Source organism: Meriones unguiculatus, chromosome 4, assembly GCF_030254825.1.
Source record: "Meriones unguiculatus strain TT.TT164.6M chromosome 4, Bangor_MerUng_6.1, whole genome shotgun sequence".
In the NCBI taxonomy this organism is placed as follows: domain Eukaryota; kingdom Metazoa; phylum Chordata; class Mammalia; order Rodentia; family Muridae; genus Meriones; species Meriones unguiculatus.
Window position 1 is genome coordinate 100247645 of NC_083352.1, and position 11404 is coordinate 100259048.

Genomic DNA, 11404 nt, shown 5'->3' on the forward strand with positions numbered 1-11404 from the left:
TTGTAGGACAGGCTGGCCTTAAACTCATAGAGATCCACCTACCTCTGCCTCTGAAGTGCTGGGATTAAAGGTGTGTACCACTACACCCTACAAATAAATGTTTGGGTTTTATAGTATTATTATTTTTATTTCACGTGCATTGGTGTTTTACGAGCATGTGTGTCTGTGGGGTTGTCAGATCTCCTAGAACTGGAGTTACAGACAGCTATGAGCTGCCATGTGGGTTCTGGAAATTAAACCCAGGTCCCCTGAAAAGACAGCCAGTGCTCCTAACCACTGAGCCATTTTTCCAGCTCCAATAAATGTGTTTTGTTTGTTTGTTTGTTTGTTTTAAGGGAGTATATATGGTCAGTTGGATCTTGAACAAGGCTGACATCTTTGGGCCAGGCTCACATCCCTGTTAGTTGAAGAGGGCCTGCCAGAGTCCTCTGCCTTTCCTGTAATCTGGAGGGCAGCATGGAGGGCCTGGACACTTCCACAGGGATCCTGACAGAGGTGGCACAGGAGCACTGGGCCCACTTTCTAATGGGGCAACCCTACTATATCCAGCTATGCTTAGTTTAGACTTAGTTTAGGCAAGGTACCCAAGTGGAGTCCTGGGGACATAGATCCCCCATCCTCTGGGCTCCTGGGAGTTAATAGTTCATCTACTACTCTTTACCACAGAGAGCCTGGTTCCCATTGAGGACAAGGTTCCTCAGTTTCATCTCAGGGTTGTTCAAAGAGAGATGTCTTGCAACTGTGAGAATGCAGGCAGATGAGTATACTGCCCCGTGTCTACTCTAAATTTGGCTGTTTGGATTCTAAGTAAATCCATTGCAAGGGGTCAGCCAACAGGTCCTACTCTGCACAGCTTGCAAGAAACTTCAAAGAAAATGATGTTGGGTGAATATGCCTGCTATCTTTTATGATTCAGGGACACAGGGTTTAGCTTCCGTATGTCACATTCCCTTAGCCATGGTGCTCTCTTACGGCGAGGCTGGTTCCTGCCTATTGGCATTTCTAATGGCCACATTCTGTCCCAAATCATTCCTTTGAGCTGTCCCATTATTCAAGCTCCAGTTTTAATGTGGCCTTTGGGAATGCTCTTAGGTGGTACTCAGCCTGGAGGGTAAGATGGTTCGTGTCAGCAAGAGGCCCCTGGAAGCAACATGGCCTGCCCAGAACTTCCTAAGGGCTGAGCTTTGATGGGATGTGTAGAATAAAAGATACAAGGTGAACAAGCTGCAGTGGAATAAAACGGGAGACTCCCCCATGGCAGTGACTACAGTTGAATGTGAGGGCCCTGTTAGTGCTTTGTGAGCGAAACACTGAGGAGTCAGGCTCTATATGGCACCCTCACATGTTGCTTGCTTGCAGAAAAAGGCCTGTGTAAGCCCTGTGGTGTCTACACAATTAAGAACATACACCACTCACTGACTGGCAGGAGTCCTATATATTTGGCAGACCCTTAGCATGTAGGTTGGCTCATACATGCATCCTATCATAATATCCATGCACAGGGGCCATTGCTCAGAGTAAGCCTCACAGGATAGCATCCTGATGGTTGGAATGCCAGCACTTGGTATTTTCCACCCCATCCCGTGCTGGCTCCTGTGGGCAATTTCATATGCATCCAGCAACCTGCTTCTTGGTGCACCTGGGGGCTTGTGGCCCTTGCCTTTGTAAGGGTATCAGTTTTCCAATTTCCTGGAGGTCTCAGAAGGTGGTGGGGCAGGTGTCCCGGCCTACAGCCACCAGGGACTCCAGCCTCCCTGTATTTGCCTCAGTATCTGTTCTCCCTACAGGGCCTCCCTACCGCTTGACAGCTTTTCCTTTACTGAGCCACCATAAAGTTGAATACTGCCCGGCTATGAGTAGATTGTCGCTGACCCAGGTTCCTGAACCACCAGCCCACAGGTGTCCTTCCCCCATCAATCAAGAATCAAGAAAATGCCCTGTAGGCTTGCCTACAGCTTAGTCTTATGAATGCACTTTCCCAGTTGAGGCTCCCTCCTCTTTGAGGATTCTAGCCTGTGTCACATTGATATAAAACTAGCCACAAAACTTGGCACACAAATACATCACTGTTGAGCTACAACCATCCCTGTTTTGTTCATCCTAAGATTACACATTAATAAAGACATCAAAACATAAAACACTTTACAAACTTAAAAAGTACCACAGCCTTACAAATTTAAACATGTTAAAAGTTGTCTCTTGGCTGGAGAGATGGTTCAGAGGTTAAGAGCACTTGTCTGTTCTTCAGGAGGTCCTGAGTTCAATTCCCAGCAACCAGATGGTGGCTCACAACCACAATACTGGAATCCGATGCCCTCTTCTGGCATGGAGGTGTGTATGCAGATAGAGCACTCGAAGAAATAACTGCATGCCAGAAGAGGGCATCATAGATGGTTGTGAGCCACCATGGGGTTGCTGGAAATGAACTCAGGAACCCCAGGAAGAACAGACAGTGCTCTTATCCACTGAGCCATCTCTCCAGCCCAAAAAGTTGTCTCTTAAAAAATATCTAGTCATGGGGAGGAGGGAGTGGGGATACAAAGGATACAAAGTGAATAAACTATAATTAATAAAATAATTTAAAAAATATCCAGTCTTGCCAGACAGTGGTGGTACACACCTTTAATCCCAGCAATCGAGAGGCAAAGGCAGGTGGATCTCTGTGGCCAGCCTGGTCTACAAAGCAAGTCCAGGACAGCCAGGGCAAAATCCAAAAACTAAAAACCAAAAAAAAAAAAAAAGGTCCTCGGCCTCGGCTTGTGTCACACAAAACAACTGGAGCTCCCTCCCTTACTCCTGGTCCTTATTCCTTGGTGAGCCACTGTGATGGACACTCTCCTCACTGATAGGCGCGCACATCTGCCACTTGCTGGTCTTCCTATGTCTGTCACCACCTTATTGATTTCATTTTGAGACTATGATCAAGTATTTGCTTCATCTCCTGGAGGTTTCATCTCTTTCTGGTTTATTGGAAACAGGATTCTTGGACCCAGATTGAATGTTAAACATGTGACATGGTGTTTCTAGCAGAAGAGATGTCTGTGACCACCAATTGGGGCCATTCTTCATCTTCACACTCCGTAGCCCACAGGAGTTGACACAGGTCTGCATGGGCCAGGAGTTAGGTCAGGAAAGGCCTTGCTCAGTGGAGAGGGAACCCGTGAGGCTTTTCCCAATTGCTCAGTTGGCCCTGCCTAGAAGCTTTGGTTTTTGCTCCTATGACTGCTGGCTTTTTGTTGAACACAGTCCAGGAATGAAGTCATGTGAAGAGAATATGCTTGTGAGAACACCCCAAGAAAAAGACAAAGAGTCCTGTGACCTCAGGCTCCTCAAACACGGAACTGTTCCTAGAATGTGTGATGGCTAATCATACTACATCTGGAATGAACCACAGTCCAGAAATGGAGGGCACACCTGTAATCTGGATATTGCGCCAGGAAGACAACATGCCTTTGATCTGGATCTTCGGTCTGGAAGTCACAGGCCTTGATCCAGATCTAAAGGCGCACCTTTAATCTGGGCCATACCTTCTGCTGGAGGCCTATATAAGGACAATGGAGGATGGACAGGTTCGTTTGTTCTTTGCCTCCTTGCACTCACTTTGCCAGAACATCCCTTGGAGACTACTTCTTTGGGGTCCCAGCTTACACAGAAGACCAGCTGAGACACCCAGTCCCGTGAGACTGAGCAACTACTAGATTCTTGGATTTTCCATTCACAGCTAACCATTGTTGGATTGGTTGAATTTAGTGAAGGAAAGTGTTGAACACAGAAGACTGGTGAAGGAAGATGTAATTGAATGAGGGGACCATGTTCCAGCCCTAGCAAGCAGAACTTGAAAGCTTCTGCCATGTGGTACTGTTTTTGGTTGTTGTTGGTAGTGGTCTTTTTCTTTTTTCTTTTCTTTTCCTTCCTCTCCCTCTCCCCCTCTCTACCTCCCTCCTCTCTCTCTCTCTCTCTCTCTCTCTCTCTCTCTCTCTCTCTCTCTTTCTCTCTCTTTCCTTTCTCGGTTTTGCAAGACAGGGTTTCTCTGTGTAGCCTTGGCTGTCCTGGACTCACTTTGTAGACCAGGCTGGCCTTAACAGAGATCTGCTTGCCTCTGCCTCCCTGAGTGCTGGGATTACAGGCGTGAGCCACTGCACCCAGCTTGTTGATTTTTCAAGACAGGGTTTCTTTGTATAGTTCTGGCTGCCCTGGAACTCACTCTGTAGACCAGGCTTGGCTCATAGAGATCTGCCTGACTCTACCTCCCAAATGCTGGGATTAAAGGCATGCACCACCACCACCCAGCTTGGTTCTGCTTTACAGTTAAGGATAGAAGAAAGGGGTTATGGCATCTCTCTTCACAGCTAAGGAAAGCTGCTGAGGCCAGGCATATGCCAGGGTCTTCCTGCATGGAGGCCCAGAGAGGCCATCGTGTGAAGCCTCCGAGACCCCAAGAGGTTAGAGATAACAAAGCCATGGGATATGCTGAGGAGAGCTGCTAACAGGCAGTGGAACCAGACCAAGAGAGAAGTGTGTCACAGCCAAAAAAGATGAAAGGCACTGGAGATCTGAAGAGTGTTTTGATGTCAGACATGGAGATGCAGAGTTTGGAGTTTGCCCAGCTGGTTTTTGGTCTTGCTTTGGTCCAGTACTTCCTCACTATGCTCCCTTCCTAACATGTTGGAATAGTAATATATATCCTGTGCCAAGGTATGTTGGGAGTATGGGATCTACTTTTTAATTTTGATTGTATAAGGGATTAATTTCAAGAGAAACTTTGGACTTTAAACATTGTTGATACTATGCTAGATTATGAAGTTGGACTAAATGCATTTTGCGTTATGTAATGGCTACAAGCCTATGGGAGCCAGGGAGTGGAATGAATTCATGTATGTGAATCTTTGGCTCATAGGGAGTGGCACTATTAGGAGGTTGGCCTTGTTGGAGGAAGTGTGACACTGTGGGGTCCAGCTTTGAGGTCTCATATAAGCTCAAGTTCTGCCCAGTGTGGAACACAGTCTTCTCCTGGCTGCCTACAGATCAAGATGCGGAACTCTCAGCTTCGTCTCTAGCAGCATGCCTGCCTGCATGCCACCATTTCATTTCACACATGATGATAATCTGAAACTGTAGGGCAGCCCCAGTGAAATGTTTACCTTTGTAAGAGCTGCTGTGGTCATGGTGTCTCCTCACAGCAACGAAACCCTAACCCAGACAGTGCGGCGCCCTCCAGGTGTAGTGGGTAGAACTGAGTTTACATCAGATTGCTCATCATTACTTGCTGTTGTTACTCAGTTAAATGTCTATATGCCTTTATGGGAAAACGTGTTTCTGTCACATGTAGCATGATCATGTATGTGTGTACAGCTTGTACTCACAAAAACTTTACTCATGTGACTTTTTTAGGAGTGGGGAGGGGACATTTTGAATCAGGGTTTCTCTGTCCTGGAACTTGCTCTGCAGAGCAGGCTGGCTTCAAAGTCAGATCTGCCTGCCTCTGCCTCCCAAGTGCTGGAATTAAAGGACTGTGCCACCACCACCCAGGTTCACGTGACCTTTCTTAACCCTCAGAGTGTAACTGTCTGAGGCTCTGAATAAAGTTGGCTATCTCATGAGACATTAGTCCACCTCATTTACCTGCTCCATTCTCCCGGATCCCACCGCCTCTAGAGCAGTGTCAGCTCTACACACTGGCACGAGCCATAACATCCTGTTGGGGAGGAAAATTAACATTTCCCAGCCTTCTTTGGCTTGGTGTAGACAGCCCATAGCAAAGTCAAGAGACAAGAAGTCTAATCACACCTGCCCCTCCCCCATCCCCTGCCTCTTTCTAGATGAATGAAAAACTATTGGGCCTCCTGAGTAAACTCAACACTGTCAGTTCCAGACCTGGGCTGTGTCTGTGTGAGCAGCCATCGTGCCTGCCCTTTACTGAGCAGGTGCGGTGTTAAGTCTGCCTTCCTGGTGTGCAGGAGGCACCTGGCTGAGAAAGGGGCCAGCTCTGAGTCTGAAATTCCTCAAAACAATCCTTATTCTGAGACCTATCTGGGATGGTGTGGCCCGAGTCCAGTCATGCCTCATTGGCAGCTGTAAGCCCTGTGGCTGCTCACACGGAGAGGAGACTTTCCAACGGCACCCAAAGCTTTGCTTTCCAATGCTGTCATGGCAGCTGGGAGACTGCTGGAAGCCAAGACTCCTCATCCAGGTACCGCCACAGTAAGGGCCTTACTCTCAAGCGCTCCATCAAAGACCTGGGATATGTCTAATGCGGCTAATGCAGGACTGTCCGATCCTGAGCCAGCAGAGTGGCAGGACAGAGAGACTCTCAGGACAGACACGAGTTGAGAGCAATCCTTTCAATACTAGCTAGAGAAATTCTACCTTACAACAAGCTGCCGCTTAGCTGTGTCAAGAGTCAGACTGGCGAAACAGGCCATCCTCCCTGCTATGTGACTGCCCAGAGCAGGACAGTTTTCGGCTCTTCTTTATCTTGAGTCACTTCTCCTTCTGAACACTGGGTGGCGCTCTAAAACCAGGTCTGCCTCAATTTTGAGCAGCCTTCGGACCTTTGTAATTAGAAACGTAAAGAGAAACAGAACAAAACAAGAACTCCAGAGGTTGGTGACTTGGGGAGAGTGCAGCAATTGGTGCTGTCCTTCACCCCGTCAAGCTCACTTAATTTGCCAAGCTGGACTTGAGTTCATTTCTGACTCTGGGCAAATTGGCCCAGGGAATTTCCTTTACCTCCGTCTATCTAGGAAAGCTGGCTAACAAGCAAGGACGCTGGTGGCCGAAGGCCCCTCACGACTAGACAGCCAGGGTCAAGCCCGGCCCTGGCTTCTCTTCATGAGACATTAGGACTAGGAGGCTGTGCTTGGTAAACCTGCCACAGACCTCACCTCTCTTGGGTAGTGCCCCTCACTGAGTCTCAGCAAGCCATGTTCTGCTGGCACACTCCTGTATCCGGGCAGTCACGGGTGCCCATCTGCCAGGCTGGTGTCTGGGGTCCCAGTGTCACATCTGCTCAGTCCAAGGACATGTTCACACAGGGCTGCGAACAGCAGAGGGGACGTGGGGTGTGGGGAGGAATAAGTGACAGTCAGTTTTCTTTGAACTTAATGACATGCTATCCTGCCCAAAGATTTGGGAAGCCTCTTTGGGAACAAAAAAGTATCACAGGAGGCCACACCTGCTTGTGGTCATGGGGTCTGTAGCATGTTTGTGATGTGTTTGCAGTGTGTATGTACATGCACTTCACATAGATATAGATACATGTGCATGCCTGGTATGTGATTATGTGTGTAGCAGCACATGTACATGTATGATGTGTGGGACACATGTGATGAGTACATGTGGGGTGTACATGTGTGGGTGTGCATGCCTTTATGTAGTATATGAGTGCATGGGGTATACATGTGTGACATGTACGTGAGTGTACATGCCTTTATGCATCATGTATGAGTCTATATGGGGGTCTACATGCACGTATGTGGTGTGTGCTGCACCTGTCTTGGACAGAGCCTGATGACCTGAGTTTGATTCCTAGAACTCCTGGTGGCAGGAGAGAATGGACTTCCACAAGATGCATGTCTGCTGACCTCCAAGGCAAGCTGTGGCACCCACATCTACCCCCCCACACGGTAAATACAAAGATATGCACATTAAACACAACACATATGTACATACATATATAAGCATATGTACATTAAAACATACTTATTTAAAAAGAAAGAAAATGACAGGCAGGGCAGCTCTTTGCCTTGGACCTGCCTCCTAGTTCCTAGTTGGAACTGTGTCAGAGTCTTGCAGTGGAGAGACTGAAGCAGGAGGATTGCTGCAAGTTTGAGGCCAGGCTAGGCTACATAATGAGATACTGTGTTACCCCCACTCAGAAAAAAAGAGAACATTCATTTTATCAGCAGCATCCTGAGTCCTGGTCCCAGCCTGAAGTGCTTTCCATGGGACAGGGTGGAGAAGTGGGGTCTGTGTGGAGCTGCCATCTCTTAGGACACAGGCAGGCCCCGTTCTTCACGGGTGTGGCGGATGGGTGGTGTTTGCCGAGCAGCCTTGCTACCCCTGGGTACAGGCTGGGGCCAGCCTAGCACAGCTCACACGGTTTGCGCCGTATGAGGCAGAGGGGTTTGGACAGTGGCCCAGAGGTAGGTACAGCCTGCAAAGCCTATGATGTCAGTACCCTGTTCCAGGACGGGTAGCGACTGGTTTGCTGCGTCTGGGCTATTGGTGAGAATGGCTGGCCTGGCTTGCTGACGGTGGGTGGGAGGCCTCCTTGTGTCTGCTCTGTCGGAGATACAGGCGCCTGAGAACTTCAGCCACCGTGACGGAGGGGATCTCAGCTGACAAAGAACTGGAACGGTGGGATTATTGTTCAGCATAAGTGCTGATGGCAGTCTTACTCAGGCCTTGCTAGAAGCTGGTTTCAGACTAAACTATTCCTTTCGTCTAGATCCAAAGGTAAGAACAAGTTCTAGTCACAGAAAAAAAATAACTAAAACTTCCTTCTGCTACTCGTGTCCTCACTCTGTCCTCAGGGCTCACCCCTTCCCATACTAGTCCAAGCGCCATTAATTGATCTTCTTGATGTTTACGGGAATCTTTAAGTGACCATCTGTTTCCTTGCTTCCTCTGCTCTGCAGTCCCACTCCCATACCACACAGAGCTGTGCGATCAATGGTAGAATTACACAAAATGCGATTTACTGACCTAATGAGCAGGCAAGTAAATAACTCAGCCATGCAGGAGATCAATCGTTGGTTGGATTTCCCCCACCTGCACGTAGGAATCTCTCCTCAGAGGAGAGCCACACATGTGGGCCTGGCCAATTTTATTTTGAAGGCCAAGGTCCTGTCTGTCCCCATTGCGTGCCTTTCCTGATCTGGGAGGCAGGTCATCTCAATGCCCGGGGCTCCAGCCAACCCACTAAGGCCAGTCAGCAGTTCCTTTACTATTTAAAACACCCCAGCTGGGGATGGGTAGCTAGGAGTTAACAGCATTTGCTGCTCTTGCAGAGGAACAGAATTAGGTTCCCAGCAACCCTGTGATGTAACTCACTGTAAATTGTAACTCCAGCTCCAGGGCATCTGATGACCTCTTCTAGTCTCCAAATGTATATACACACACACATAAATAAAAATTTTAAAGAAAAATCACAGTTGGTGATCAACTGTCCTATAGGTCAGCAGTCCATGGTGGTTTCTTGTGGGGACCCAGGGAACAATTTGTCCCTTCCTTTTCAGTTCCAGAGGTGTGTCCTGGGCCTGGGTCCATCATCCAAATTATTTTGATTTTTCTTCTGCCAGGCTACCTCCGTCAGGCCCTCCATATTTTAATTTTAACTGTGTGTGTGGTGTTTAGGATGCAACTCTGGACCTCCAGCATGCTAAGCAAGCATTCTAATAGTTGTGCCACAGCCCAGCTCCCTGACATCTTTTAATAAAGACTGTCTTAGGTTTCCACTGCCATGATGAAACATCAGGACCAAAGCAACTTGGGGCCGAAAGGGTTTACTCAACTCACACTTCCCTATCAATCACTGCTCATCATCAAAGGAACTCGGGGCTAGAACTCAAACAGGGCAGGAACCTGGAGGCAGGAGCTGAAGCAGAGGCCATGGAGGGTGCTGCTGACTGGCTTGATTCCCATGGCTTGCACAGCCTGCTTTCTTATAGAACGGGACCACCAGCCCAGGGAGGGCACTGGCAATCATCAATCAAGAAAATGCCACTCTGGTGGAAGCATTTTCTCACTCAAGTTTCCCTCTTCCAAAATGACTGTAGCCTGTGTGGAATTGACATAAACTAGCCAGCACAGGCTCTTAGGAATAAGCTCCAGGCCCAGTCACAACCCAGGACTTTTACCTGTCTCCTTTTTATGTCTCCTCTTAGCCTTGCAGGGCATGTCCCTAGCACTAGTCTACTTTCCCCATAGCCCTGTGACCGCCAACCCTGCCTCCACGCCCCTGGCAGAATGGGTATTTGCCTGGAACTGGGTGTTGGCAGATGTTAAAACTCACCCTTACAGTAAGTATAGAATTTCCTAATGAAATTACAATCCATGTTGTGAGGTAGACAGGGAATTAAATCAGAGCATGGCGGGAAGAGGCTGGTCAGAGCAGGGAGGAAGAGTGCTGGGCTTCAGAGAAGCGCATATAACACCAGCAGAGAGCTCACTCTCAGGACCACGGCCTTCAGCTTCTCAGGGTCAATGAGCTGGTCTGCACGGCCCCTGACTAGAGGAAAGGGGAGGGGAGGATAGAGAACGGCAGGGTTCTTTTTTCTTTTTCTTGATTTACTTATTCTTTATCTTATGTGTATGATTATTTAGCTTGCATGTATGTGGGGGCCAGAAGAGAATGTTTGATCCTCTGGCAATGGAGTTATGGACAGTTATGGAGTTGTGTGTGGGTACTGAGTCCACTGCAAGAACAAAATCTCTTTACTGATGAGCCTGTCTTTTCAGTCCCAACAGGGTATTCCTGTCAGGACCTAGCTCTGCCCTCTGGGTCTCTGGACAGGTCATTTATTCCCAAAGCCTTAGCTTTCTTGACACATGATGGGTAAGTATTGGAGCTCAGGTGAGCAAATATTTTGAGGAAGGATTCAAGGAGAGGGGTCCTGTACCCAGAGCCCTGAGCAGATGAGTCCTAGGCACTTTCCTGTTTTGTTTTTTGAGTTAGAGTTTTTCTGTGTAGCCCTGACTCTCCTGGACTCACTTTGTAGACCAGACTGGCCTCAAACTCAGGGATTCCCTGCCTCTGCCTCCCCAAGTGCTGGGATTACAGGCGTGCGCTACTGCACCTGGCTCCTGGCTCCTAGGTGCGTTCTAGGGCCCCTTCAGTTCAGCAGACTCTACCCCACTCATTAATTTCAAACTCCACCCATGCCATTCTTTTCTTCTTCTTCCTTTTTTTTTTTTTTTTGTGGTTTTTGCTGTTGTTGTTTTTCTTAAGGTAGGGCCTTGCTGGGAAGGCCAGGCTTCAAACCTACTATGTAAATCAGTCTGGCTTCAAATTAACTATGTAGTCTGAGGCTGACCTCAAATTTATAGCAACCCTCTGCCTCAGCCTCCTGAATGCCTCCTGAATGAGCCACCATGCCAAGCTAATTATTTCTTTCTTTAGTTTTGTTCATTTGTGGGGCAGCGTCTCATGTTCCAGGGCTGGCCTTGAATACCCTGTGCAGAGCAGGGTCTTACACTTCTGACTCTCGTGCCTCCTGAAGTCTACACACCACATCAAGTGCTGAAGATCAGGCCTAGAGCTTCGTGCATGCTAGGAGATCACTCCAGCCTAAGCAGCTTCTCACCACAAACGTCTCCTTATTCCAGAGTAACCATGGAAGGTGTGATTCTAACATTATCACAATGACACAGTGGCCAACGATATTGTGTAGTTGTTAATTAC